Source organism: Chenopodium quinoa, unplaced genomic scaffold, assembly GCF_001683475.1.
Source record: "Chenopodium quinoa cultivar QQ74 unplaced genomic scaffold, ASM168347v1, whole genome shotgun sequence".
Taxonomy (NCBI): Eukaryota; Viridiplantae; Streptophyta; class Magnoliopsida; order Caryophyllales; family Amaranthaceae; genus Chenopodium; species Chenopodium quinoa.
In genome coordinates, this window is record NW_018745523.1 from 3,452,079 (window position 1) to 3,468,698 (window position 16,620).

At 34.4% G+C, this 16,620-nt stretch overlaps 1 non-coding gene and 1 pseudogene across 1 annotated transcript; one reads left to right on the forward strand and one right to left on the reverse strand.

The window, feature by feature from the left end:
* Window positions 1-392: 392 nt before the first annotated feature.
* LOC110715623 lies at window positions 393-15,473 on the reverse strand (annotated as a pseudogene).
* On the forward strand, window positions 434-505 carry TRNAE-UUC. Its single transcript has one exon. It is a non-coding gene; the product is annotated as a tRNA-Glu (tRNA).
* Window positions 15,474-16,620: the final 1,147 nt, after the last annotated feature.

The following is a 16,620-nucleotide window of genomic DNA, read 5'->3' on the forward strand; positions in this document are numbered from 1 at the left end:
CACATACAACTAACTAATATAATCTTTTTCTTGAGAAAAAGACATCCCAACTATTTCAAACATAATATGTTACACTTGAAAATGGTAATAACACTCAAGGTAACAACTCTAGAAATGGGCAAAAATTGGAGAGAGAATGCCGTATAAACAAGTGTATGTACAATAATACTAGCAATAATTGAGGTGACTAGATTTAATACAAACACATTTTAGTGTCCTTTATATAGAGGGGAAGTTGGGAATATAGCAAAATTAGGTAGTTGTGATTGAGATTTGATTGTTAAGCTAGATAGGTTGGAAGATGGTCTAGATAAATATACTAGCAGCAGTCAGCTACATGCATGTGGTCTAAATTTAATGAGAGTAGTTATAAATATCTTCTATATTTTGTCAATAATTATTATGTCAAACGTTCTATAGTTGTAACTAGAATTCCGATGTCGTCCAGCGGTTAGGATATCTGGCTTTCACCCAGGAGACCCGGGTTCGATTCCCGGCATCGGAACTTTTTAATATTTTTCAAATTTCAATACTCTGCTCCTCCCTAAAATCTAAGATGTACTCAAGGTCTCAAGCAAAATTGCAACAGTTTTTTTATAATGCCAATAATTTCTACAAAATAATGTCATGATCACAACAATAGTAGGTTGTTAATAGTGTATGTTTACCTGATATGTGCTGTTACAAGTCGCCATTAGCTATATGTTCATATATAAGTGCCATGTTATCCCCTTCTATGCAGTAACCTATGAGAGAAACAAGGTTTTTGTGATGAACTCTTGCTAACAATTCAGCCTGTCAGTCAGAGAAAAAAGGTGTTAGCTTGTTATAGCAGGATGTAATGATGCAGACATGCAGTGTATACTAATTGATCATACCTCAGTACGAAACAACTGTAAGCTATGAGTATCAGATGGGTTCAGCATTTTAACAGCCACACGAGTACCATCTGGTAAGGAGCCGTCAAAAACTTTTCCTGATCCTCCTTTACCAATCATTGTTTGGAAATTATTTGTCATATTCCTCACTTCGATATATGTGAAGCCTTGACTCTCTAGCTTTAACAATGGACCTTTTATGTACTCATTTTGTCCCCTTTTGTTTGTCACTTTTGAAGGAAAATCACGGGATCAAATTAAGGTAGAATATGTGAAATAATGAAAGTATATGGAAAAGTAGAATTCTCAACCAATAAAGTAATAAAAATACAAGGGAAATAGACATTTCTAATTAAAAAAAGTAATTAAAGTGTATGTGAAAGAGAAATTGAGAGATTCAAGAGCATAAAACATTAAATTAGTTAAAAATTGGCACAATTTTTATGGCAAATTGACATTTTAGACTTTTTTTTTCACTATCTAACAACATATTTTATGATAAGCTATGTTTTTATTTTGTTTGTAAAATATTATAGTACTAAAACGTAATACTTCCTCCGTTTTTTTAATATTGCGCCACTTTCCTTTTTAGGAAATTTCACAAATATTGCACCATATCCATTTTAAGTAGAGAAATATTTGTGTTCACACTACAAATACCTAATATACCCTTGCTATTTAACCCCTACTTTTTTATTTGTATAAACAATCACATATGGACAATTTTGTAATTCTACCTTTCTCTCTCATCCTTTTTTCCACTACCAAAAAATATGTATCAAACCCTTATGGTGTAATAATAAAAGAATGGAGGAAGTATACGAATTGTGAAAAAAAGTCCAATGTGTCAATAGTCCAATGTGTCAATTTAAAGTCAAATGAGAAGTATAATGATAATAAAACTCTATACAACATTTTTATTTTCAAAAATCTATTCAAAAAGTTGTTTACTTAGCTTATGTGTCACAATAATACATATTTGTCACCTATGTGGTGCGATACTTGACGAAAAACTGGAATGTCATGTGTCGCTGTCTCGTGACATGGTTGCGAGACCGGCTTTATATATTAGTGATTAGTTTTATGCCTTGGATGGTTGTTTATTGAACATTATGATAAATCTTTTGGTTTGAATGTTAAATATTGTCATATAATTAGCTTTGATAATGCATAATATTTAACATGCGATATCATACTTAAATTAATTTTACAAAACTGAAAGTATTTTAGCCGGTAAATTTTTTTTTTTTTTTACTAATTCTCTACTATTTTAAGTTGTGAATTTATCAACAATTCACGAGTAAATCGGTGTAATAAATGTTTATTTATTGTCAATTCTTTCCACTTTTAGCTTCTTGCTACATATATCTTTTTCCTTATTTTAAATGTATTATAAATAGATCTTATTATTATAGGACCTTTTAAAACGAATTTTATGATGGAAATAGAACCGAGATATTAGATTTGTATTAAAAGTTATGATTAATTTGTATATATGAAATATTATTAGTGTATTGATAATAAAACTCTATCCAACATTTTTATCTTCAAAAAACTATCTAAAATTCGATTATTTTGCATCCTATTTGTCGCTTATGTCGTACAACACTTGAAGAAAAACTGAAATGTCAAGTGTCGCTATCATGTGGCCTAGCTACGAGTCCAGCTGTACATATTAGTAATATGATATAATAATTGAGATAGCAAAATGTTGGGTGAATGTCTAAATTAAGTAACGGAGTCAATTGACGAGATAAAGTATGATTTTGATTCTAGGCCACTTTTAGGTGAATCTTTTATAATCTGGGAAATTCAATTTCTAAAACTGGTATATTAATTTCTTACCCTTTATATACATAAAAAATAATTAAAAAAATAGTTACAAATAACAAAAACAATTAAGAGAACAATTAAGAGTTCGTTTGGCATCATGTTTTTGTTTTTTTTTAATCATATGAAAAATGTCATACAATGAATAAAAAAATTAGTCAAATTTATTAAACTCATGATAATTTTGAAAACTGACAACAGAAAAGTGGAAACACCTTTTCCTTGTTTCCTGTTTTTTGTTTTTTGTTTTTTAGAAAAAAAAAAAACTGAAAACAAAAAACAGTGCCAAACAAGCCCTGAGCTCTTGTTTGACATCATTTTTGGTTTTTAGTTTCTTGTTTTTTCAAAAACTAAAAACCAAAAACAAGAAACAAGAAAAAAATGTTTCCACTTTTTTGTTGTCAGTTTTCAAAATTATTATGATTCTAATAAGTTTAAATAATTTTTGATTCATTATGTGACATATATCATATACTTTTATACAACAAAAAACCAAAAAACAGAAAACCACAACAATACCAAACGAACCCTTAATACCTGGTTTTTGTTTTTTCGGCTATTTCACTAAATGCCACTGAGCAATTTAAAAATTCACCAAATGTCATCGGACTTTTCAAAATTCACCAAATGCCACCGAGTTTTAAAAAAATTCACAAGGTGCCATTATTGTCTAACGGAGTTAACTCCGTTAATAACTAGGGCTTAATCATGACACATGTGGACACGTGTCAGTCAGCAATCGGTTTTAAAAAAACGTTTAAATTAAAATTATTTTTTTTAAAAAAAAAAATCTCTAAATCTTAACCCAAACCAGCCCCCACTACCATAACCACCAGCCAAAGCCTACCGACAGCCCAAAGCCAACCGCCGGAATCTACTAACCTCCCGTCGAAATCCGCCGGAACCCCTAACCTCCCTCTTGAACCCATTGACCCCACCAAAACCACTGACCCCTGTTAATCTCCCTTTCCACCTCGCGATAAATCACCCCAGCCACCGCAACTGTCTCACACAATGCCCACAATTTCGCCTGCCCGACTCAAGCACCTTGACGACGACCTACAGAACTTTGCCTACCCGACACCCCCGCCGTGATCCCCACCCCAGCCCCCGCCACCACCTCACGCACCAACACGACGCATCACCATAGCCACCGAAATCGACCATGGAAACCAAAAATAAAACCCGACTATGGAAACCCTTCACCCTCAAACGGCCGAAATCGACCATGAAAATCCAGAATGGTCAATTTCTATGGCCGATTTCGTCGTTTCAAGGGTGGAGGATATGAGTGGTTTTGCGCGGTGGTGATGTTGTTGCCAAAGCTTGTGCTTGTTGTTGGTTTTTGGGGTCAGGGCAATTTGTGTGGGTGGTTTTGGGGGTCGGCGGTGGGTCGTTAAAGGGACGACCGGCCGATTTTTGGTGGTTAATGTGGTGGACGGTCGTTTTTCGGCGAGATAAGGGCAGGGGCTAGGGTTTGGCGGTGGTGGGGGTGGGGGTGGGGGTGGCTAGGAAAATTTTGGGTTTTTTTTTTTTATTTTTTGTTTTTAATTGTTATGAATTAAGATAAATGGACCAATTATATCATGACATGTGTCATGATTAACCCCTAATGACTAACGGAGTTAACGACCGTTGGTCATTAATGACACTTTGTGATTTTTTTTTAAAACTCGGTGGCATTTGGTGAATTTTGAAAAGTTTGATGGCGTTTGGTGAATTTTTAAATTGCTCAGTGGCATTTCGTGAAATAGCCGTTATTTTTTACACATGTAGATCAATACTCCTACTATTGCTGCAATAGAGATGATTGTTACAAATAATATTATTAAAGCCACCATTGCCGTCTTTGAAATCTTCTTCTTGCAGTGGTGTGACATACACAAATCTGGATTGCCTTCCAATCTATGAGACGAGGGCATGTAGGATTAGGGTAAGATAGAATGCTACATGAACTATGATTGTGGGAACAATTATAAAACTACTATCAATGGATGATTTTACTATGTCATTTTTCAAAAAAATGACACCATAATATGCTGACGTGACATGTTATGGTTGGTTAATTTTTTTATTTAGTTTTAAAAGCCAAATCTAATATATATATATATATATATATATATATATATAAAGGGGAGTTTTTTCTCGAGATTTTAGAGCGCCACATAGGATTTTTATTTTTAAAAAATTATTAGAGCGCCACATAAGATTAATATTTTTAAAACGTTACAATAGGAATATGCCACCTAAGTTTAGTTAACGTGCCACGTAAGATTATATATTATAGTTATATCCAATAAATAATACAAGTGTCACATAAGCATAATTGACCAATGAGATTTTAATGGTTACATTAATTAAATACGAAATATTATCTTTTGAGATTATGAAGTTTATCTAATAAATGATCAGAGGTTTTTCAGTGCGGCAAGCCACATGGTGCGGCACGGTTACTTGTATATTAGGGTTACTTGTATTCTGGGGTTACTTGTATGGGTTACTTGTATGATATTACTTATATTATGAGGTTACTTGTATTGGATACTTGTATCGTGGGGTTACTTGTATGTGTTACTTGTATTCTGAGTAACTCCAGACCAAAATCTCATACCAAACTAATAACACCCTACAAGTAACCCCTTGATCAAAACCAATAACAGCCATACAAGTAACCCTACAATACAAGTAACACCTGACAAAACCAGTAACACCCTACAAGTAACCCCGACCAAAACCAGTAACACCCATACAAGTAACCCTAGAATACAAGTAACACTTGACAAAACCAGTAACACCCTACAAGTAACCCCGACCAAAACCAGTAACACCCGTACAAGTAACCCCAGAATACAAGTAACACCTACAAGTAACCCCTGACAAAACCAGTAACACCCTATAAGTAACCCCGACCAAAACCGGTAACACCCATACAAGTAACCCCAGAATACAAGTAATACCTACAAGTAACCCCTGACAAAACCAGTAACACCCCACAAGTAACCCTTGCCACATACAAAAATTTGTAATAAATGATATATTACGTACAAGTGTACAACTAATAAAATAACAAATGTAATCACATAAATATGAAAATATTTTAAAAAAAAAAAAAATAGATCGACCCGTGCATCGCACGGGCTTCATCTAGTTATACTATACATGTGTATTATTTATAAATACCTTTTTTTTTTACAGTATAAAATACATAGTTGTAGTATTTATTTTTTTTTAATTTTTATAAACTATTCTCGAATCATTTCTGGATCTTCAATTGGAGCACAATTCGAAGTCGTCGTTGCTATTGAAGGTCGGAATTGTTGTAATTGGGTGGCAAAAATCTGTAATTGATGGTGGATTGGAGGTTTTAATAGTCGCAATAGCTGCTGCGTTTTGGTGTTGTTGATGAAGCGTGGATTGAAGGTGGTGGTTGTTGCTGCGATTGGAGGCCGGAATTGTTGTAATTGGATGGCGAATCGATGTAATTGATGGTGGATTGGAGGTTCTAATTGCTGCAATTGCTGCTGCGTTTTGGTGGTCTTGGTGAATTGAAGCGTGGATTGAAGGTGGTGGTTGTGTTGGTGACTGAAAATGTATGGTGCTGCTGTGCGTTTTAGAGTTGGATGGTGGTGATTGATTGCGGGGCTGAAGGATGGGCAGGGCGCGCTGCTGTAGCAGTGCGGTGGGTGGAGCGGCAAGAGGGGTGCTGGTGGCTTATCTGCTGTCCGACGGTGGAGGTGGTTGTTTTTCTACTAGGTGGTGCGGCAGTGGTGAGTTGTTGGGTTGCAGTGGTTTGGGAAATGTTGTTGGTGGTGCAGGTGCGATGAAGAGGCAGGAAGACAAAGATAATTTTCATAATTATGATTAAGTATTTCTAAACAAAATACATGTATTATAAAGAATACCTAATATTAATACAATTTTAATACATTATAGACATTAAAAATAATTCAAAATAAAAATCAATATACTAAATATGGGCCAATTAGATTTCGCCACATCAATATATTGTGGTGCCTTTTTTAAAAAATGACATTATAGAATTTTTATAATACATTATTTTTTCTTATATAAGATAAACTATAAATGATGTGCATAAGATATAAACTTAACCTCAATTTTATTGAGCCATCCTCTTCCTTCTTTCTTAATGCTACCGGAACTGAACCAGTGAGCATATTATATCGCAAATCTCTGTTGTAGGAGGATTTAACATGGTCAAATGCATGCATATCTCAGGTTTAAGAAACTATGTAATGTTCCGCAAATTAAAAAACTTACATGGTACGTAGAGACGGTAACTTAGCCAAAAAATCAGGTATAACTCCTGTTAAGTTATTATATGAAAGGTCCCTTAAACAACAATAAGCATAAGGTCAAGAACACATATCAATCTCGTACATTGATAATACTAAGAAAAAAGTAAGCAGTAAAGTTACAAAAACCTATATTATACATTGAGAAAAAAAAAAGAAAAAAACAATTTGTAGTATAAATGTGATTATATTATTTTGCATACCTTAGACTTATATAGTTATATATATATGTTTGATTTATATATACCATATACTTTCTCTGTTTTTATTTACTTAAAAATTTGCAATAAATCCTTGTGGCACGCAATTTTAGATGGATAAATTAATCAAAATAATTTTAACACATGATATGTAACCCTTTCCTAATCACGGTAAAATTATTGAGAAAATCATTCATCTACTGTCACTAATCACCTCCTAAAACTGCATGCTTAAAGATTGTGTTGCTAGTAAAACAAAATAGAGGAAGTACTCCCTATGTCTCACAATATATGACACAGTCAAACATTACGTGCACTTACACATGTCAATGCACTAGTTTGACTTTATTTTTATATAATTAAATATTAATGAAATTATTATAAAAATTATATTATAAAACTTTATATTGAAATCTATAACAACATATATTATAATAAAATATATTTTATTATGTTAGTAAAAAATTATGGTCAAATCTAATGCATGAATAAAAATGGAAAATAAGTCTAATGTCTCAAGTATATATTATGGGATGGAGGGAGCGTATATCACGGTGGAATTTCATAGATCTATAACACAACTCGCTTGTTGGGTAAACTACATAATAATTAGGTTAACTTTTAAATTACCACTAAAAAATGTAACAATTTTTGAACTAACCACCTGCTTAATTTTTTATTTTAAATTACCATCCCTTAAATTAAATAAATGCTCAGATTACCACCCATTTCAAAAATTCGGTGGATTTTCCATCTATAGGCCCCACCTAACACTTATTTTGACCCACTTGACTGATTTTTTCTCCGAATTTTCTCTTTAAAAACACTCTCTAAACTTTAATTCACATTTTCTTCACCAAATTCTACCAAATTTCAAAGAGAAAAATATGAATTGAAGTTAGTAGAAAAATAAAAAATTAAACGGGTGGTTATTTTAAAAATGATTACATTATTGGATGGTAATTTAAAAATTTTCCTAATAATTAAAACATATTCAGAGATACAAATTCAACTTACAAGTAGGTTAAAGCGGTAAGAGCAGACAATGAACGGGGTATATCCCCAACCAATCCATTGGAAGACAAATTCCTGGCATTCAATTCATTTTAAATATTAAGTATATACTAACATAATTATGTCAAAGAATGCAAAAACTTGAAAAGGTATATGTTTAGACTCACAAAGAAGTTATTCTGGGTGAATTGTGATCATTGCTGCTGCATTTTAAACCATCCAAAGGAACTTCAGGTAAACAAGGATCCTCTTGCCAACTCGCCGGTACTGTGTAGTTCGTCTTGATATTCATTATGGCATCGACCAATAATAACAAGAGCGTATTTTTTTTTTTGGAAAATTTGTTTGGAAGGGACATATATATTCACTATTTTATTTGGAAGGACCTTGAATGTTTAAAGTGGTTAAAAGAATCTTATAAGTTTATTTTGCTGTTTGAGGAGACCTTGAGGTCAGAATCCGACAGTAATTGACTTTTTTCTCCGATGTTGACCACTCACGTGACTTAAAAAAAACCTCTTTTTTTTTTCCACGATTTCCCTCCAATTCCTCCTTCTCTCTCTTCTAATCCCCATATGACACAAATCAAAATAAGGGAATTTGTGGAAAAAAAAAAAGCGTGTTAAATTTCAAAACAATATGAAATGGGCCCGGACAATCCAAACAAGGAGGAGGAGAGTTTGGTCCACAAACAAGGCTTAAGATCGAGCTTCCATATTAAAACCAATTGCCAATAGTAGGAGTAACTCCTCTACCTTATAAAGTGGAACCACCTCTTCTCTTTCTCCAATATGGGATACTCACAAGTGGGCTACAATGAGTTTCAACAAAGCGGAGTTATTTTTTAAGGTTATATATGAGAGGTCAACATCAGATAAAGTCAATTATTGTCATATTTCGACTTTAAGGTTCTCCCAAACAACAAAATAAACTTCTTTTTAGACCACTTTAAACATTTAAGGTCCTTCCAAACTAAATAGTGAACATATATGTCCTTTCAGACAATTTTTTTTTTTTTTTTTTCTTTTTCTAAAAAAATCTCATTCAATAAATAAACATAATGTATGTCATTTTTCTGTAAACCTCAGCTTACCATCGTTTTGGTCCGTTGCAGATGCTGAGAAGTTCAATACTCCATATATCTCAAAAGCATTGAGAATGGGAGGGAGTTTCGACGTATTTGTCTTCACAATGGAAAATTCAAGAGGAGCTCCATTAACCCTGACAGGAGAAACAATAGTTAACGGTTGCAAATATTTGAGGCTAATTATTCCTGACTGATATTTTCCGGGTATCGAAATAGTAAATTCTCTTGATTCATTGCTTCCTAGCTTCTGAATTTCAGCAAAGTGCCAGTACACATATAATAATCCAGTATTGACGGTTTCCCCAATCCAATTGTAAGTCAAGGGGATAGTATTTGGCACAGGAATGTCAGCTGTCTTTAAAACTGAAGGTGGTAATTCATAGGGATCAGTGGACATAAAATCCATTGTTTGGTCACTTTTTATAGAGCTCCAAGCTTGAATGTTATCTGAAATCCCCTTCCATAATCAATCATATGGATCATCTTCAGTGCTGGACATCAACACTCAAATGTATAAGATTCCTAATAACGTAACGTTGTGTTAGCTAATGATCACAACAGAGAAACAATAGTAGGACCTAGTAATACAAATACAAGAACACATTAGTATAATATAAAGTAGAGGGTGAGGGATAGCTCAAGTGGTTAGAACTTCCTTTTCGATTTCAGGACTTCCTGGGATCGATTCTCACCTTTGCCCTTAGCTTGTGAATTCCAGAAATAATCCCACCTTAACACCCCATCTGATTAAAATAAACGTTTTTACTTACCACCGTTTAAACAGGTAAATTTTTTGTTTTGTTTTTTTTTTTAAATAAATAAAAGGAAAAAGACTATTCAAAAAAAAAAAGGAAAAAGAAAAAATCCCAAACACCCTAACCCAGCCCACCCCACCATTGGCACCGCCCCCACGACCACCCCCTTCATCGCCACCATCACAACCCCCAGCCGCCACCCCTTTATCACCACCATCACAACCCCCTGACGCCGAAAAAGCTAGTCAAACCGCCGGTAAAACAGCTGGACCAGCCACCCTCCTTGATTCCATCCCCTTCTCCGTTCCCCCTTCCACTTCCCCTTCTCCGATTCCCTCCCCTTCTCTGATTCCCTCCCTCGATTCCCCCTCTTGGTGTGTGAAGTGATCGTCGTCGATCCCAAAAACTCCGATTTGAGTTTCGGTCGGACAAATGCCCAGAATCTCCGATCGAGTTTTGGCCGGACAAAAGCCTGGACCCATTCTCCGTTGGGCCCATACACCACACCTGAACGAAGTCTTCCTCGACAATTTGGGGTGGCGATTTTGGGTCGAAACCTCGGAGCTTGACAAAACGGAATCAATGGCGGTTGAAATCTCGGGTTAGGTGGGCTTGGCTCAGGTGGCGGGGTGGGGCGGGGTTGCATTTCAGGTGGGCGTGGCTCAGGTGGATGGGCTGGGCTTGCATCTTAGGTGTCCATGTTGGTGGTGATGGTGGGAACTGGGAAGGTGGCGGCAGGGGGTTGTGATGGTGGTGATGGTGGCGATGAAGGGGGTGGTCGTGGGGCTGGGAGTTTTTTTTAATTGTTTTTTATTTATTTAAAATTAGGACCAATTAGAAGGTGACAAGTTTCAAGTCACCTTCTAAAACGGGTTACTAATTTCATAAACCGGTAAAAGGTTCATTTTAGGAAGATGGAGTTACAAGGTGGGATTATTTCTGGAATTCAAAAAGGTGGATTTTTTTTAGCAGATGGGCGAAAGGTGAGATTATTCTTTTCAATTTTTCCATAAAATAAATCATGAAAAAAAAGACATTGTAACAATCCCATTACTCCATAACATTTATTCAATAAAAAAAAAGGCAAACATAGTAGTGAATGTGATTAAGTGAAATTAATAATAATGATGCAACACAGATGGAGTACAATTTACTACTCCATTTGTTCCTAAATAATTGATATGTTTAACTTTTTTTTCGCTATTCATAAACTAAAGGCCTGTTCATATTTACTTATTTTCAGTTCAGTTCAGTTCAGTCGAGCTCCAATTAGTTCAGTTCAGTTCAATTCAGTTCAGTTCAGCTTCAATCAGTTCAGTTCAGTTCAGCTCTTAATTTCCATCTCTCATAAAATATTCATTTCAGCTTAGATCAGTTCAGTTCAGCTCCAATCATTTCAGTTCAATTCAGTTCAGTTCAGTTCAGTTCAATTCAGTTCCAATCAGTTCAGTAAATATGAACAGGCCCTAAAATTGACTATTGTTGTTTAGGAACATTGAAAAAATTAATCATGATATATATTGTTATATACTTGTAAATATTACTCCGTAGTATTAACTTTTAAAATTTTTTATTTATATTAATAATATTTAATCATATATATATATATATTTATGGTCAAACTAGCGCAGCTAGTGGCATTGACAAGTGTCCTAAGTTTGACTATGCATATTATTCAGAAACGAAGGGAGTAACAATTAACTAAACATATTAATAATTAATCATGTGAATTGACAAAAATAATGCATAGTTTATTACATGTGGTGTGTACATAAATTTATAATATATATTGTTTGGTTAAAAAAAAAAAAAGGTTGTAAATTTATGTTAAAGGGATAGATTTTTAATTTTTTTTTTCAAGTTGTACGTGGTATAATTCAATATAACTAGAAATGAAGGAAGAAAACATAGATACCTTACATATAGCACTGTCAAAACGGTTTGACAGTCCGGGTTCAGTTCGGTTTGAAATCGGTTCGGTATTAAATTGGGTCGGTTTGAAATTGGTTTAAGTGTCTCGCGGGTCGGTTTCAGTTCGGTTTAAATAGTTATCGGTTCGATTCGATTTTGGTTTATTCTTGAGCGGTATTAATTCGGTTCGGGTTGTAAACGATTCGGGAAGTAAACAGTTCGGTACAGCCGGGTTGCAGTTTGTTAACGGTTCGGTGTAAACGGTTTTTATACCGGTTCAAACAGTTTTGGGTTGGAAACGGTTTCGAATTAGAAACGGTTCGGTTCTTTTTCGGTTCAGTTTTATTTTGGTTCGGTTTGTTAACGGGTTTGCCTTTTATACGATTTAACGTTATTCGGATCAGTTCCATTTCACGTTTACTAAATTATAGTTCGGAACGTTTTTTATTTCAAAAAGTCGGTTTTTAATCGGATCGTTTGGATTCGAGCAGTTAAATGATTTTGGTTTGAAGTTTCATAGTACTTGCTAACCTTTTGCTGGTTAACAAGTTTTATATCAAGCCGAAACTTCATCACTTCATATTTAGGCATTAGGCATTATATCATATACAAATTCTCATCGATTTCAAAAATACATATCATGTTATTTCAAATTTAGTCATATTGATCTTACTAGTTTATTACGAATTAACGTAGATTATAAAAGTTTAGTGTATTAATGAATTATTATTGTTTTACTATCACATTATTAGCTGCTTCTTATTCAATCAACTAATTGATGTGTCATAATCATGATTTGATGAGTTATTGTGACGTCGAAATTACAGTTTGATTTATAGACGATTCGGTTTGTAAGTGGTTCGGTTTATAAACGGTTCGGTGCAAACGGGTTGCAGTTTGTTAACGGTTCGGTGTAAACGGTTTTTATCTTGGTTCAAACGGTTTCGGGTTAGAAACGGTTCGGTTCGGTTTGCTTTCGATTCGGTTTAGAACTGGTTCGGTTTGTTAACGTGTCCGGTTCTTATACGGTTTGACATTATTCGGATCGGTTCGGTTTCGGGTTTACTTAAATACGGTTTGGGTCGGTTTTCGATTTTACAAAATCGGTTTTTAATCGGTTCGGTTCTCATTTGGGTCGGTCGATTTCGAGCAGTTAAACGATTTCGGTTTGAAATTTGACAGCACTACTTACATAGCTAGTCGATGAATTGATGCCAACATCCTTGCGCTGACGTTTTAATAGCGCAGTATCAACACTGGAATTATAAATTGAGTCGTTCAAAGGCTTCAACTCTAATGTAGAAATAAAAGGTATGGTTGATCCAGTTTTTACCAAACATACATATATCAAATCTTCTGAGGGAGCGTAAATAACATCAAATATCCTCATGTCATCTGCACTTGTTAAATAGAGTGTTTTCCATAAATTAACTCCAATATAAATGTCTAATGTTGGTATGGTATTTAGGTTATCATAATTTCCATAGTAGAACATAGCTCTGATTAAGTAGTATCGATTTTTGCCTTGTAAAGGTCTCAAGGTGTAACAATTTCTTTTTCCATCTGGGAAACTTCCAAGTGTGTTGAAAACTGTCCATGACCCTCCTGCTACTTCCGCGTTTCTTCCAGTGTTTATGAATTCGGAATCTGACTTGTAATACAATCCTCTCTCTTTGTCGTATCGTGAATCTTTAGTCATTCCACAATCAATGCTGATGAATCCTTCAATTCAAATTTTATTGCAAAAATAAAACAGCTACACATTCAATAATGATGAACAAGTACACTCTAATATAACTTCATATGGAGTAGTAATATTTAATCAAATGGAACTCTTTCAACATTTATCCAAAACAAAACTGGTTTTACTTAGGCTCTGTTTGGTTTGATGTAAAATGTTTTCATGGAAAATGGATTTTCCATTTTTTCCCATTTTCCTTTGTTTGGTTTGTTAATGAGTGGAAATCAATTTTCAAGGGTGGAAAATTCTATCCTTTAATGATGGAAAACATTTTTCTTCCAAAAACAACGGAAGCCACATTTTCCTCTTTCCTCCTTACCTCTTTTTTTTACTTCCCTCTCATTCATCCTTACATTTCCATTCTTATTTTTTTATTTTTCTTGGACTTTTCTTGTATGCAACCAAACAAAGGAAAACTAATTTGCAATTGTGTGTTTTCCTTAAAAATATGTTTTCCATGAAAACTAGTTTTCCATTGAAAATGTTTTACATTAAACCAAACGGGCCTTAGTGTATAATACAATCAAATCTTTTCTTTAACTAAATGAGTCTTAAATGATCCCTCTCTTATTTTCTAAGGAAAAAATTGATATAATTAATCCAACTTTGAGCCATTTACTTTATTTAATCTCAACTACAAATTATTTTTGAATGATTCAAACTTTAGGGTTATTAACTTTTACCAGGTCCAAATGACCGGACCTGAACATAAAAATTGAAACCACCTTTTCCCCTCCTCCTTCCCAGCTAGCACAACCCCTCTAATGGCAAAGAACCCAGCTAGCCCTGACCCGCCTGGCCGCTTCCCACCACCAGCAGCTGGCAAATTAGCAGGTGACCCCACTTTCATACACCAGTCCACACAATCCAACCTCACTTTGCCACCATTTTGCCACCACAAACCTCGACCACTCACTCGCTGCCATTCAGATCAACGCACCACCTCATAAATTAAACCCACGCAGCCAATCACCTCTTTCCCCAAGCACTGCTACACCCTCAACTCACATCGTGGCAGCAGAAAAACAGAGCCACCAACCCGACAATACAAGCCATCAATTAAAAAATTAGCATAACTTTCAGCAATTGGACCACATCTTACAATTGAGTATTAAATAAACGTCATGTGTAGGTGCTCTACTAGTAGGAAATTTTATCAAATTAAGGTTGAAAAATAATGAACAAGTGAAAGCTTACAAATTAAAATATTTAGTAGGTAGTACTAGACTACTAGATTACTTTTTTTTTTTTTTTTTTTTTTTTTTTTTTTTTTTTTTTTTTTGTTCTTGTTGTTGTAAGGTACTAGATTACTTATTTAAAGCTTCATAATTACTAATTGAATGTATAAGCAAGTGAACAGGAGAATAGTTATACCTGCAGCAACTCTTTCATCGGCTAACGAAGTCAAATTTGCAGCATCATCGGCAGCCAAGGAGAAAATTAATCCAAGATTGCAAATCAACAAGTATGATATAAGTATATTGATGGTGTTAAACGCCATAACCCAAACCCACATTATAATTTGTTTTTTTAATCAATAATTTTTTTAAGACTAAAGAATTTCGTATACTTATATATACGTAGTATACTATTGGTATATACTTTGTATAAAGATGTATGTGAATATGTGATGAGTGTTACGTTGATATGCGTATAATTTCCAGGCCACTTCTTTTCTATTGACTTGACGTTGAACCTTCTTTCACTAATCACCACTCGATCCTAGGATATTTATCTTGTGGACGACCTCAGTTTACAATATAGCTGTATTTATTCTTGTATTGGTGCGTCAAGTCATGAGAACTATACATTGACGCCTACAATTTTATGACTTGGAAATTGTACAACAAATACACCTATGTATTCTTAACATAAGTCCATAAGAGCTTTCAGTCTTTATTCTTTTCTTTAGCGTGGGCTTTACTCTATGGGTCCAGAAATTGTGTTTATGACTAAACGTCTAAACCTTTATTAAATGCCCAAAAGCATCCTTCTTTTTTTTGGTAAACAATACTCCGTTTTTAAATAATTGATCCATTTCTCCATGCGCGGAGTTTTAGGAGAAATTGGAAAAAATAATAATATATAGAGATAGTGGGATAAGTGGAAGAATAAAAAATTGTAAAAAGCAAAAGTAGTGGAGAGAATTGGAGGAGAGAAAATATTTGGTGGCTTGGTGGGTCCACTAAGTGAGATAAATTAGTTAAATATTGTAAAAACTTTCCAAATAAAGAAATGGAGCAAGTATTTAAAAACGGCTGAAAAAGAAAAATAGAGCAAGTATTTAAAAACAGAGGGAGTAACTTGTTAAATTAGCATTCACCTCTTTTTGGAAAACAGCTTGTTGAAATCAAAAGAACAATAAAGAACAAAAGCACATTCCTGATCAAAGATCTAATGTACTTCGATTATGCCGTGGTTTGGGACCCACTATCTTAATTAGAAGAGAAATACGCCACCACCGGTACTGGTATCCTAGCGACGACTAAACTAGAAGCATCCCCAAGATTTACACAACAACCTCCGTAATTCATGTAACCAAACTCAAAGGTTGAAATTGCTCAAGAACCGCTAAGATCTCAATAGGTTTGTGTTTATGTGTTTAGGGTTTCAATGTTAATAAAAATCATCATCAATTTTCAGGCTTAAAAGTATACTTACAGGAGAAAAAAGAATATCTAAGAAATAACAAAGCTAGCGGTAATCAATGGGCGGGCCGAGCCGAGGTCATTTAGCTCATTCCTCGGGCCAGGTCGGTTAAAGGCTTGGGCCAAAATATATGTGTCAAATAAAACCCATCCAAAAACTAGGCCGTGTAGGCTTTTTGACAAATTTCGAGCGAGCCGCGCCAAAAAAAAAAATAATAATAAAATTGCATAAATTGGAATTAG